The following is a 15,412-nucleotide window of genomic DNA, read 5'->3' as shown; positions in this document are numbered from 1 at the left end:
GACTATACAAAGACATTGCATCTGTTTCTCCAATTTGGATCATCTCAGTCCTCAGAGAATCTCTGCTTTGAATGGCGAGATTCCTCTTCGCTGGCCATTCCATTGGCAGCCTGGCCTGATTTTTCCCAACTCGTTCTGCGCTGTTAGTCTCATATCTTTCATCATGGAAACAGGGCATTCAGCTCACCTGTCTGTCTGTATTAATCCCACTTTCCTGCACTTGGCCCATGGGATTTAAGTGCTCATCTACCCAATTGTTGGTGTCTCTGCTTCCACCACTCTCACCATGTTCTCGGTGAAAAAAGTCCACCTCACATGGCTCTCAGTCTCTCGCTCTAAGTCTATTCACCTCTAATAATGGAAAAAGGTTCCTGCAGTCTAGAGTATCTACACACCTCAATCATGTCCTCTGCTCATCTGACCCAGTTTCTTCTCAATCCTAAGCAGTATGCTGGTGAATCTCCTGCACACTCTCCAGTGCTATTTATATCCTTCCATAGTGTGGTGACCAGAACTGCACGCAGTACCCCAGTCAAGGACTGACATTGTTTTATAAAGTTGTAACATAACTTTCCTGCACTTGTATTCAATTAATGATGACCAGCATTTCCTATGCTTTAAAAAAAATCATATTGTCTGCCTGCATTGCCACCCTCAAGGATATTTGGACTTGCACACCAAGGTCCTGTACCTCAGTATCTTGTTCCTCAGTACTCCTAAGGATCTCACTCTTCATGGTGTCTGCGTTGGCCTCCTTACTTTTCCCGAAATGCATCACTGCACACCTATCTGGATGAAACACCATCTGCCATTTTTAAATTTATTTCATCAGGACATGAACATCACCCTGTCAACAACTCTGCTGTTTTTCAAATTTACTGATCATACCACCTTTCTTCAGATTCAAATGAGCAAACAGCAAGGGTCCAAGTACAGATCCTAAAACCAACATTTTTAACCAGCATCCTCTGTCTCCTCTTGTCAAAGTAATTTTTGATTCAAGGCACTTACATCCTGGATCCCTTGGACCCAAACCTATTGGACCAGTCAATCATTTGGGGCTTAGTTGAAATCCTTACTGAAGTCCACATAAATCACATCTACTGTACTAGCACCTCTAACTTCAGAGACATCTCCTTCAAGACATGCAAATCTTAGTGAGTTGCCTGAGTCATGGCTTCATCCTCACACAGTTAGTTGTTCAAATATAACACTCATATTATTCAACTTTGCAACACAAGCACATGTATATTGCTGTTACAAAAAGGGGAAACAATAGCTTGATTTATATTGGTGTTGAAGTCCTCCCAGTTTCTTCAAATTAGGTGCATAAAATATATAAACAGAGGCAGGAGCAGTTGAGATGGAAAATATAGTTGAAGAGATTTGGTTTTGAATTGATTTTTTAAATAAAAAGAGATTAGGGGAAGCTGAGAAAATGAATTTCAGTGAATACACTGGAGAAGACATGGCTGAGACATAAGAGGGTGGGGCAGAGAGCTTGCACAAGAAGCCAAGGAGCAGAGAGTTTGGATTGGAGTGATAATGCAGACAGAGATGTGAAGAGATATTGGATCTGATGAAGAGCTGTGATTAAAATCTGTGGTGGAACCTGAAGGTAATAGTTCTGATTTCCTTTTGAAACCTTCTATTGAATCTTTTCTGACGCCCTGCCAGGTAACTATAACCCATGTCCTGCCCACACATTGGGTGAAATATATTTTCACACATTGACCCTACTCTTTTGAAAATCATCTTAAATCTGTGGCCTCTGATTATCAACCTTCATCGACTGAAATATTCTCTCTAATTTAACTAAACTCCATAGCCTTAACACCTCTATAACATCCCCTATGACCTGATGAAGGGCTCAGGGCTGAAATCTCGGTTACCCTTTACATCCTATGGATGCTGCATGACCTGCTGAGTTTCTCCACAATGTTAATGTATTGGACTTGACCCCAGCATCTGAAGACCTTCTTGTTTAGCTGTGGTGGAACATAGTATTGCGGGCACGTCCCCCACTGAGCTGGGCAGGCTGGCCCGCCTGCTGAACCAGTAGCCCCTCCCCTTAAGACCCCAAATAAAGTCCAAGAGCCCTAGTCTCTTCCCTCATACCTGTCCTTGGACTTGAGCCAGCAGCATGCTGAGGCATGCTTGGATCTTTAGATCTTTAGATCAATAAAGCCTTTGGCCCTTACTTCGAGTGGTCTGCAAGTGGTCATTGATCGCACTACCAACTGCCCTACAGAGGACAACCAACTCCTTCAGTCTATCGTCCTTGGAGACCATTCTGGTAAATCTCTCCTGTACCACCTTAAAGCTTTCATATCTTCTAAACATCCACCAGAATTGGAGACAATGCTCCAGCTGGGCCTGAACTGGTGTTTCATTTTGGTTCTGTGTAACTTCCTGGCTTTTGTATTCTTTGTTTCTATATATAAAGACAGGAACTTGTTTGCTTTACAGACTGCTTTCACCATTAAAAACAGGTTCACAAACTATCCCAGGCCTTTCTATTTTTGCATCCCATTTTCACCATTCTTTTTACCTTTTATTGTCTTTCCACATTTTCCTGCCAATATGTCAAAATCACTCTTTCGTACTCACTACAACATCTTTAGTTAAGTATGGTGGGCAAGAGTTTAACAGCACACTGGTGGGGGATACTTCAGGGAATCACTGGTGTACCATTTACGCATGGAGTCCATGATTGTGGCTGTACTTCTTCGTATTTTTAATGGTTCTTTTAACAATATTGCACAGTAGAAAGCCATTCCAGCCTATGAAACACCTGCCACTTAATTAACCTACCTTGGAAGCTGGGAGGAAACTGGACCACCTGGAGAAAAGCCATGGAGGTCATGGCGAGAAAGTACAAACTCCTTTGATCCTGGATTGCTTGCGGTCTTATAGCATTGTCTATGACTAACTGTCGTGCCAACCATTAGACAATAAGTTAAGGATGAGGGGAGCAAGAATTGATACAGGGAGGTTTCTGTACAAAACAATGTAGGCTAGCAATACCGAGGACATGCAAAGGTGAAATCAAATGAAACTGCAAAGCTGGGTGCTGGAGATGAATGGCATTGTTGAGGGTGCAAAGAGGTTGATACATACAACGGATGTCACTAATGACTTTAATGAAGTTTATTTAAGTGTTGGGTCTTTACATGGTGGATATAAAAGAAAATCCCAAGATTTACACCTGAAATGTTAACTAGTCCATTGTTTGACTGCTTTCTTTTCCATTCCAGCATGTTCAGTTTATGTTTTAGGCTGCTACCAATTGAAGGATATTGCTTATGAGTTTGCAAGTGCACTCGTCAGCTGCCACACTATCAACACCACATTGACCACTCAGTTAATCCAGTTCCATCTTGTGGAATCTCACTGTTCATAGATTGCCTATCCATAATGTCATTTATTCAACAATATTTATTCAGGTGAAAAGTGTGAGACATCACAAACAAATATATAAACAAGTGCTTCACTTCCCTGTTTTTCTGCCTCTTTCTTTCTCAAAAGTGGTTGGACCAGAAACCGGAACACATCCAATTCATCTGCAGTTTCCCCCAAGATTAGATCTTTTGACTTTGTTATTTTTACTGAAATGTTAAAAGCCAGTTCTACATTGCGAAGCCTGATTAATGAGTTTTATTTCACATATATTTTTATTCTATTGGAGATTGTGGGCCAGCACTCAAAACTAGTCCAAACCTGCTCTTTAGAAAGTGGTGGTGAGGCTTTGCCTTCAGTGCTGCTGTTCTTGTTTCCAATGTGCTCCAGGAGTTCTATTGGCTTCGTCTGCCGGCGCTACAAGCATGCGCTGTTGTTTTCATTGCTGCTGGTGTTTTTATAGTCGCTGCTTTTGTCAAATTTTCTGGTGCTTTAGCTACAATATTGTGGTAATTAGTATTTTCAACCTATATCAACAAATTCTTTTTGAGAATGAAGTAGTAATTAAAGGAAAAGAAGGATAAAAATCAAAAAAAGGCTTCCACTCAATTACTAATAATGTTAAAATTCAATATAGAAAGATCTTAACAAAAACAATTTTGTTGTCAGTATTCATATAAGAAATATTACATTTAAGAAATTTATAACTATATTTATCACATATTATTCTATGTTTTTAAAACTTTTTTTCAAATATTGCTAATGTGGGGGGTTGGGGGGTGGTGTTGACTCCATGAGTTACCGGGCTGGGTGACACTAACCCTAATTACGCCACTGTGACTTGGAAATTTATCACTTTACTCTTATCATCACTGAACTCCATAATGATTCAAAGCAACATTGTAATTGGATCATATAATGACAGCTCTGACCAGAGCCCCATTAGAAGGTCCAAAAAGTAAATTAGCATAGAGTTTTGTAAGCTAGGCTTACGAAATATGTTTTTGTTGTTATAAATAACTACAGGGATATTTTGATAAAAAATAATAAATTTCTGGTGAAACTCTGCACAAAAGTTTATAGATAGTCATTTTGGTGTGTCCCCCCCACCACCCCCTCCGATGTGGTCCGCTACCCCCCCCAGTGATGGTCAGGACAGGACAGTGTGATACTGAGAGAGGAACTTTGGTATTCATCTGCCTGATCCCCTATTCCTTCTATCTTGTAAAGGTCATTGGTTTGGGAGGAGGTGTTGGATTTACTTTTCTGCCTAATTGCAGTACATCCTGTAACACGTAACAATTTTTTTCAAAAGGTTTGCATATTGAAGAAAAAATAGGGATTATGAAGTTGAAAACAAAGATAATTTCAGATTTGTTGCATTAGAAAGTTGGAGAAACATTAAATCAAATTTTATTGAATTTAGCATTAAGTGTGTACTCATTACAAATGTAATCACAATTGTCATGGTATTGACAAGACATTTCTGCTATATTGAATCACCCCAGAGAGGAATAAACTCTCAACCCCTGATTTACAAGACCAGTACTCTAACCATTTGCCAGCAACCTGAGTTCACATCTGCCATTGTCTGTTGGGAGTTTGTACATTCTCAAGATGCAAGATGCAATTGTAATAAAACAGTGTCCTATTACATGAAATTGCTTTTGCCTGCTGTAAGGCAGACAGGTTCGCATTATTCGCAGAAATTGCCTGAAGTGCCTCTTACAGTCAGAGAGAGAGAAGCAAAAGAGAGATTCCCCCCCAGAGTCACCAAATGTCCGTAGATTCGCCTCTCGTGCTTCCACAGCCTCCACAGCCACACAGAGTCCAGTCCAAACCAATGGGAACCGGAGCTCCAGATCCGAACCTCTGATACAGTCAGGGGCCTGCGGGCACCTCTTCGCATCCCGGTTCCGATACCTGGTACCTCTTCAGCCAGTTTTGAGCCAGTCTCCATGTCCCGACAGCAGTCTTCAGGAAACCACAGACTCCGTGGGTTCCTTGCCGCATGCATTGATCTTTCAGTCCGCGGCTGTGGTCACCATCCCATGGGCCGTGTCCTCTGCTTCTCCTTAGATGGGGGATGGTCTCCCCGTTTTCACGTCCTCCGCTCCCTTGGAATCTGCAACCCCTTGTGGCTGTGGCCGATCAGAAGCACCGCCATCTTGGGTGCAGACCCCGCGGGTGTGTGATTTTAAATAAAACTGCCGTCAGCTCCTTTAATGAGCCATCCAAAGGCTGTGCAAAGCTGACGGCAGTTGATCGGACAGCATGGAAGCCCTGTATCTCTGCTCCTCGCCCCCAGTGGGTCCGCACCAGCGGAAGCGCGGCCATTACAGCAGCTTGGGCAGCACTGCCATTTTTTTCCCCATGACTGCACAGGTTTCGTCCTACGTTCCAAAGGCACACAGGTTAATAGAATATTTCATATATCCAAATACATGATTTTTTTCTGATTTTCATGAACTTGGCACAGTTTTCCAGATATTATGCCCAAGTCATTACATAGGGACCTATCTGGTTTAATTATTATGATTGCTTTTGTAGTGGTTTGGCACAATGTACTGGTTTGATAGGATAGAGTATTTCAAAGAGTTGCTAAAAGCTAATCACATTGCTGTGGTCTGGATTCACCTAATAACAGATAGCAGAATTCATTCCCTAATGTACAATGAGTTTTTGCAATAACATAGTAGAATTAGGGTTATCATTCCCGATTCTTTTTCAAGAATATTTTGTTTAATTAATTGAATTTAAATTCCCCAGTACCATGGTGGCAATTGAGCAATTTCCCTGGATTATTATTTGTCTAGAAAAATGGACTGTGAGATCAGTGGCATACTGTACATAACATGCTACAATTTATCATCTTTGGCCAGTTATGAGAAAATCAGAAGTAAAAAAGTTTCAATTGTGGTTTTAATATGGTTCTGGAAATTACTCTGATAAAGTTTGACATGTGTGTATGGTTTTAATTTAATTTTGCATACCTGTGTTTCTGTTAGTGAATTTGTCACTAAAAGCATCAATTTCCTGCAGATACTATTCTGGGCTCATTAATAACACCATCACCTTTGAGTCATAAATCCCGAGGCTTGAACCCATAATTGTTTGACACTTCTATGAGTGCAGCTTTGTGAAAGATATTGGCTTTCGTCCGAGATATTAAACTGTGCATGTCGGCAGATTAAAGTAGAGTCCATGGTACAGTGGAGAGAAGAGCAAGGGGATTCCACCTGCCTGTTGGTCAATGTTCATTCATCAAGCAATTCAGAAAAATGGATCACTTGTCCATATGCTTAGTTCAATTGATGGGAACTCTCTCTGCACTAACCTTCTACTGTCTCCAGCGCAGTGCATTCGTGCCAAAAATCTTCACTTCATTGGCTATGAATTGCTTTGGGGACCTCTGAGATGGGAAAGCATTTTCTTCTTCATACATGGCACTACCTTCACTCTGGTTCTTTTATATGCTGTTTTATTTCAGTTGTTGCAAACAATTCCAGTGTCAGATCTTATTTTTGGATGAATTGGGAACACCCTTACCAATTCCAAAATTTGGCAATTGTCCAGTGCAGTACTCTTGAAAATCAAGTCCTTTGGTAATCATCTTGGTTTGGGTAATGGTTTTCAAGTTGAAAACAATAGTAAAACTCCAATTAATTTTTAAATACAAACAGAGGAACTGTCTTGATGTCCTGGGCAAAATTCTGCCCTTTGATTAATCACCAACAACAGATTAAACTGTTATTCATGATGTAAATGATGATAAAACTTTAAATACAGACTTACAGCATGGAAACAAGCCCTTTCGGCCATCCGTGCCACCCAATTGACCGACAATCCCAGCACGTTTTGAATGGTGGGAGGAAACGGAGCCCGGGGGAAAACCCATGCAGAAATGGGGAGAATTTACAAACTCCTTACGGATAACATGGAGTTTGAACCCCGGTCCTGGTCGCTGGTACTCTAAAGGCATTGTGCTAATTGCTACACCAACAGTGCCATCCTATGCCAACTGTGTCACCAAACTTTATGACTTTATTGTCATACACATTAGTACAATGTACAAATGCAATGAAATTCTTCTTCTTTGCTGTAGCTATAGAGGTACAGAATGTAAAATACACTAATGAACAATAAGTATAAATCAAATTACCACATGGGAGAAGAAAAATAGATGATATATATAATATGTATTCATAGCATACATACTGTATAATAGATATTTATCAATATGTTTCGATAAATATTCAAAATTGTAGATAATGCAAATGAAAATGTGATGTTATAATTGGGCAGGCAGATCTTTGGCTCTGGAGAAGTATTCTATTTTCTATAGAACAGGAAGAGACTGATAGTTGTTAAAACAACGAATCTAGATGTGCCAGACTTCCGTGCCTTCTGGAGTGAGAAGCGATTATACCCAGGGTCCTTTATAATGTTGGCTGCTTTCTGAGGCAGTTCCTCATGCAGAGGTCTTCAATGGATGGCAGCCTGTGATGGAATTGACTCAGCTTTCCATTTTCTGCAGCTTTCTGTGTTCCTTACTAAGTCATGATGCAACCAGTCAGTATGCTTCCCATTGTTCACCTGTAGAAATTTAGAGCATATTCAACAACATGCCAAATTCCCTTTGACTCCTTACAAAGTAGAAATGTTTGTGTGTCTTCTTCATGGTTGCCTCAGTGTGCTAGCCCCTGGAGAGGTCCTCTGATATGTGAGTGCCAAGGAACCTAAAGTACAATCCCTTTTCACTGACAACCCACTAATGAAGGCAGGTGTCTTGATCGTCCTTTCCTCAAGATTGAAATAAGCTCCTTATTCTGACGTTGAGTGAGATGATCATTCTGGCACTTGGTCTTGATGCCCATTAGTCAATCTATTGCTATGACTGAATCTTGGTCTAATGCAGTGTTGCATGGCTAATGGCAAAATAATCATATGATTCGTAGAAACATGCAAGCCGGAATAAAGTCATTCAGTCTTTTGAGACACTTCCATGATTATGGCTGATCCTCTAACTTAATGCCATATTCCTATTTTCTCACTATACCCTTTGATAACTGATATTTCTGGAAATCTATTTCCTACTTAAGCATATTTAGTGAAATGACCTTCTCAGTCTTTTTTGAGAGAGAATTCCAGTAGGTTCTTTGCCCTCTCAGTGAAGAAACTCAACTTATATAAATCCTAAATGCTTAATAGCAGGAGTTCCATGATATACCAAAGCTATGTACCAAGATTGTGACTCCTGGCTCTAAACCCAACAGCAGGAGAAATATTTTCCCTGCATCTGCTATGTTCCAATCTAACAGAATTTAATATTTTGATAAGAATCCCTCTTAATGTAGTTAATTACATTATTGTTATGGTGGGCTGAGGTAGCAGCAAGCAAGCTCAAAACTCAAAAGACTGTACAACAGGCTTTATTTCAGTAAAGGTCTGAACACCAGTTCATGCCTTGGTGACTCCCTGTGTGACTGGCTCAGGAGGGACCGGCTCAGGTCTATAGTCAGGTCACTGATTGACAGGTGGAGTCAGCCCCTTATGTGGTCTTCCTACAGGTACAGAGATCGTCCCCTGCAGTACGAACCTAAAAATTCTTTTAAGTCATGTAATGATAATAAATGCCTCAGAGAAGTACTTAACCTTAGACTTGCATGTTAGTAATTGCTTCTTGCCATGTTGTGATCAGACTGTCCATCTACTCTGTTTAGCTCAACTAATTTAATTTAATTTTTAAAATTTAATATAGAGATATCGTATGGTCACAGGTCCTTATGGCCCACAAGCCTGTGAACCCCAATGCATCATTTAATCTGCAGACCCCATATGCTTTTAGATGGTGAGAGGAAACTGGAGAACCCAGAGGAAATCCATGCAGTTACAGGGAGAACTTCTTGCAGATAGTGCCAGATTGTGGACTTCTGGAGGAAGTCAGGAGAACATGATCCAGTCCTCGTCGAGGGATCAGTAGTGAAGAAGGTCAATAAGTTTAAATTCCAGTGTGTCAACATTTCTGAGGATCTGTCCTGGAGCCTCCGAGTTGATGCAATCATGAAGGAGGCTCACCAACGGCTATACTTTGTGAGGAGTTTAAGGAGATTTGGCATGTCACTGAAGACTCTCGGAAACTTCTACAAGTGAGCATTCTGGCAGGTTGCATCACTGTCTGGTATGGAGGCGCCAACACTCAGGACAAGAGAAAACTCTCGAGGGTCATTAACTAGCCCTGCGACATCGTAGGCACCAGACTTCATTCCATCGAGGACATCGACAAGAGAAAGTGTCTTAAGAAAGCAGCCTCTAACTCAACGACCCCCATCACCCAAGCCATGGCCTCTTTACTCTGCTGCCAGCAGGAAGAAGGTACAGGAGCCTAAAGACGAGCCGTCAGCAGCTCAAAGACAGCTTTTTCCCCACCGCCATCAGATTCCTGAATGATAAATAAATTAAAGCCACTGCTTTACTTTGACTTTTCGTGCACTATTTTTATTTATTTTTGTTGGCACAAAACAACAAATTTTGTGACTTGTTCATGACAATAAATTTTGATTCCGATTTGCTGGTGCTGTAATTGCACTAACTGCTGATGTTTTATACATTTCTGGCTCGATCCCTTGTTCTTACGTATGATGCTTCAGTCAATTCAAGTGAAATCTGTATTTGTTAACCATTTTACTCATCTTGTCCTGCCACACAGAATACTTTGGGCCTTTTGAGGACTGGAATAATTTCGAGGCAATGTTCTTTCTTTGACCTCTTCACTTCACAACTGGCAGATTTATATTCACATATTTTGGTTACTGTCCATCTATTTACTGAAATGGAACACAATATCATTTTATGGAGAGAATGTTCTGTTCACAGCTGGTAAATATGGTAACATATGCAGTCTTGTTATCATCTCTTTCCACTCAAATCCTCACAGGCATTGATGCATGAATCCACAAAGAACAGTGTTATCAACACTAAAGGGGAGCTGGTTGTTGAGATATGAAAAGGATGTTTTGAAAACCTATGGGACTTTAGATATCCCTGGTGACATTGGTTGTAGGCATTTTTCAATGTCGATCACAGGTCAGCTTATTGGAAAGGTGGAGACTGTTTCTTCATTATTGGTTTATCTTTTTCACTCCACAACTAGCTGTTTGTGAATATGAGCAAAAAGGGAATTTTGTGGTGGCGCACATCTCTCATGATGAACCGGCTCCCTCTTGTATCGCCGTGCCAGCGGGGCAGCTGCGGGAAGGCGGGGCTGTCGGGGGTATCACAGTGCGCGGCTCAGGCAATGTGATGACATCACCGCCCACACAGGGCGGAGCCCATACTGCCCTTAAAGGGTGCGCGCAAAGTTCAAATAAATCAGTTCAACTGAAACCCCCCCCTCAGCGTCTTGTAGTGTGTTTCCGAGTTTGTAGCTGCCGCTACAATTTGTTCATTACTGTAATGAGGTTCAGTGGGCATTTACTGACTGTCCATCACTACTCTGAAGAAGATGATCATCATCTGCCTCTTTGCTGCTCCAGGTATTCTGGTGAATGTCTTCTGGGCTGGAGTTCCATGATTTAGACTCAGTGACAGTGGAGGAATCGTGATACACAGTCAATCGAAATGAGAATGGAGGGGAACCTCTAGGTGATGATGTCCCTTGCAACTACCCTTTTAAGTAGTAAATGCTCTGGCTTTGGAAAGTGCAATTGAATAGTTGTGATGAGTAACTGCTGTGCTTTTTGTACAACCCTGTAGTGGGGATAATGGACACTTATGTAACAGATGTGGCTGCTGTGGCCTGAGTAATGTTAGGTTTCTTGAGAGCACTAGGAGTTGCACTCTTTCAGGCAAGTGGAGAACATGACATCAAGCCACTGACTTGTGCCTTGTAAGACAGACGAGTCATTTGGCACAGAATGCCGAGACTGTGATCTTCTCTTCACTATCTGGTCCTTTTGATTTCCCAACTGGGGATCTTGTGTGGGTAATGCCATTGAATATCAAGTAGGTATTTAAGCTCTTTTTTTGTTGGAGATGGTCAGTGTCTGGGACTTCTGTCACTCAATCTTGATTTGCCACTCTGTGAGCCAGGCATCAATGCTGCTTATATCTTGCTGAATGCTAGCATTTGCTGAGGTGTTTGAATGAAATTGAACTTTGTGTAATCATCAATGAACATCTCTGCTTCCAATATGATGGAAGGAAGGGCGTCAATAAAATACTTATCAATATTATTGGTTAGACCCTACTGCACCCACCAAAAGCCTTTACATTTACCATACACATGACACCCAGAACTAGACACAATAATCCAGTTGTGGTCAAACCAGTGTTTTAAAAATATTTATCATGACTTCCTTGATCTTGTTCAGTGTACCTCTATTTATAAAGCCTTGGATCCCTTTCTTAACTTGCGCTGCCACTTCCAACAAGCAATGCACATGTAACCCCCCACATCTCTCTACCATGATGAGAATTGTGAGCATAGATATAAACTAAGATTGTTGATTATTTTAGGAAATGGGGGAAAAAATATTGGTGGGATTAGAAGAACAGATGGCACACTGCCAATGGCGCAAGCACAATGGAATTCTTGTACATCGGGCAAGGGGGGGGGGGGTCTCCTGTGTGATCTGAAGAAACATCACCACTAAAGTTTATAACTGAAAATATGAGCTCAATAGTCCTATTTCAGACACGTGACCAAACATGATGCATCCACAGTCGACGTCACTAATTCCTCAACAGCTGCCAATTTAAAACATAATAACAAGTAAATAAAGGCAAGTAATACATCCCAGCATTCAATCAGTTCAGGAGAGATAATACTTGAAAAGGTTTGTTGAGAGCCAAGATTACTTTGATGAGAAAAGCTAGACTCAGAGCAGTAGGTTTCAAACTGCCCCCCTAAACTCACATTCCACCTTAAGCAATCCCTATGCCATAAGTGGTCTGTAATTAGTAAGGGATTGCTTAAAGTGGAATGTGAGTTTAGGGGGCAGTTTGAAACCCACTGGCTTAGAGTATGTTAAGTGTTCTGGTAATCTTCCTTTAATGTGGAGTTTAGAGCCCAATGAAAGTTTGACCGCAGAGAAAAGGATGACTTGTGTCTGACTTCCCTGGTGCATTTTTTTTTTTCAGACTAAGTTGAACGTGTTCAGAACACAACAGAAGAAGATAATCTTTCTTACAGTCCTAGGTACCAGCAGGTGTCTGTATTGCTGTAACACAAGACCCTAATCTAGAGCAACCGGGAAGCCAACATGATGATTTAAGCACAGATTTTCAGAGAATGAAATGGCAATTTACTGACCATTTTCACCCACTCGGAAGTAGAACTGAGTATTTGTTAGTTTTTCAATCGCCAAGGTGACTGAGAGAATTCTGCTCAATTTCTAAAGTTGCCTTGATTCTCAAGGTACAGAAGAGATCCTCGAATCTGACTCACCTCTTTGGTAATGCACTTGCTGGGAAGATGCCTTTTCTCTGTAGAGTCTCCACAATGCAAGTGATGATGTCAGAGCAGTTGTGTCTAGTTAGGCAAAGTCAAATGTTCAACTTCATATTTCCATAATGATTCCAAGAAGCACATTAAACCTTTGGATTAAATTTGGATTATTTTAATGATAAAAGCTCATAAAGCAATGACTATTTTAGATTTCAAGAAACTTATACTAACAAATGTATAAAATTATCTGTCATAACACTTTGCATTTAACAAAGAAGCCTTTTTATTACAGGGGTACTGGAATTTTTTTGGTAAAGATATATTATCAGAAATAACTCAAGACCAACATTAGCTTTGTGACTTATATATGACTAGAAAAATGTTAATTTCAGTGATAAAAAGAGAAAGGTGCCTCATGTGAGTGGCATTTAGATATGATTCAGGTTGTAATTTGGGTCCTGTCCAAAAAATGTTTTAAAGATATTCCACGTGAGACATCATTGATGGAAGAGATGAAGATGATTGAGCCAAGGATACCGATTTGAATAAAAATAAACATTTTCACACATTTCGTAAATATCTAAAATGATTTTGAATAATTAAAAAAAACTCTACTAAACTTTAAAAAAAAAGTTATTTATCGTTATCTTAACTTCACCATTATGGTCCTCCAATCCCTTTTGAAGTCAGCGGGATCTCAGGTCCCCATGCCAGGAGTCTAACCTGACACAGTTCCCAGCATGAATGATCAGGAAACTCAGCAGGACCTGTTCTACAACTACACCCTCTGTGGATTCCTTCAAAGTGCTAGTAATATGATTCGGTTGGTAACCCCAGGATATGCATGCGTGGCTGTGCTGAGATCCCTGATTCTCTGCCATTTAATTGATTATTCTTGGAATAACTGGAATTAGACGCTGAGATCTGGCTTGTAGAGTACAATTCCACCAATATCTGACTCACACTGAACTGAACGACAGTAATACAATTAGTAATGGGCTGCAGGTTTGAATGTAAAGGGCTATGTAAGCCAATGGTTGAATGCTGGCTGAGTTCACTGAAATGTGAACTGGATGTGTAAGCTACTGAGACCTGGTCCTGCAAGTTAGTCTCTCTTTTGTAGATGTCCTCTGCTCTCAAGCTGTCTCAGCAAAGTGGTGGGAATTTTGACTTTGATATTGATACAGCCTCTTGAAATCTTGGATCATAAATTTCTACAGGTGAACTGCAGAGAGCATTCTGGCTGATTGCAGCACTGCCTGGGATGGAGGCACCAACTCTCAGGACAAGAATAAACTCCAGAGAGTTGGTAACTCGACCTGCGACATCACACACACTAGACTTCACTCCATTGAGGACATCTACATGAGGCGTTGTCTTAAAAAAAGCAGCCTCTATCCTCAAAGACCCCCACTACCCAGGGCATGCCCTCTTCACTCTGCTACCATCGGGAAAAAGATGCAGGAGCCTAAAGATGAGCACTCAGTGGCACAAGGACAGTTTCTTTCCCACTGCCATCAGATTCCTGAATAATCTTGCGTTTCTTGCATTTTTTTTTATATGTAGTAATATTGTAAGATGGTTGTAATATAAATGTTCGCACCATGACGCTGCCACGAAACACCCAATTTCATGACTTATTCATGACAATGAATTCTGATCCTGATTCTGGCTTCCAATAAAATCAAAGGAGATATAATCGAGATGTGCAATAATTGGCTGAATCAGTACTGACCCTTTTATATCACTGTCCTGTCACAGGTCCATCCTCTCAGTTTGAAGAAGAAAAAATAAATTTTATCTGCCTTTTTTATTTCACAACCTGAACATGTTTCAAAAAGCCTTAGTGAAAACAAAACTAATTGTGGTCTCTATTGTAATGTAGGAATTTATTTAACTATATAAGTGATATAAAGACGAAAGCCACCATTGAAAATGGTTCTCAGCCGTAGTGAGAATTCCAACATTGATGGGAGAAGTGGACAAGGAAAAAACGTTAATGACACAAAAGAAATGAAAAATGTAAACAAACTGCCAAGAAATGCAAGTAATCTGGGAGGTGGCTGTGTATATTGTCACATGAGTAACCTTTTTAAATGTGTTGTGGCCGGCTTCGAGGCCAACCCTTCTCAGGGAAGGATAATTGGTGGAGTGCTGCGTTCTGCTGCTTCATATGAATGTACAGCCGCTGCAAGCAGCTGGTTAGGGGCAGCTTGATGATGCTATCAGCCCACAACCCATCTCCCCAGTCACCCCTCTCCCTCCATGACCCCCTCAAGGCAGGGGAAGCAGGTGGGAACCATCAGGCAGCGGGCGCCGGCAGGGGAAGGCGGTAGCCTTCAGGGCAGCAGGGGCCAGCGGGAGCCATCAGGGCAGTGGGGACCAGCAGGAGCCATCAGGCAGTGGGGGGGGGGGGGGCCGATGGGAACCATCAGGGGGCAGCCAGTGCTGGCTGTGAGAGCCTCACCGGGCTGCTTCGGCCTTCGGGGCCGCTCACTGCAGTTCAAAACATGGCAAAGCAATGGCTTTATTCCCTACTCATAATCCCCCACGCAGGTGGAACTG

Source organism: Narcine bancroftii, chromosome 3 (genome assembly GCF_036971445.1).
Source record: "Narcine bancroftii isolate sNarBan1 chromosome 3, sNarBan1.hap1, whole genome shotgun sequence".
NCBI lineage: Eukaryota > Metazoa > Chordata > Chondrichthyes > Torpediniformes > Narcinidae > Narcine > Narcine bancroftii.
Note: the sequence above shows the minus strand (reverse complement) of the source record.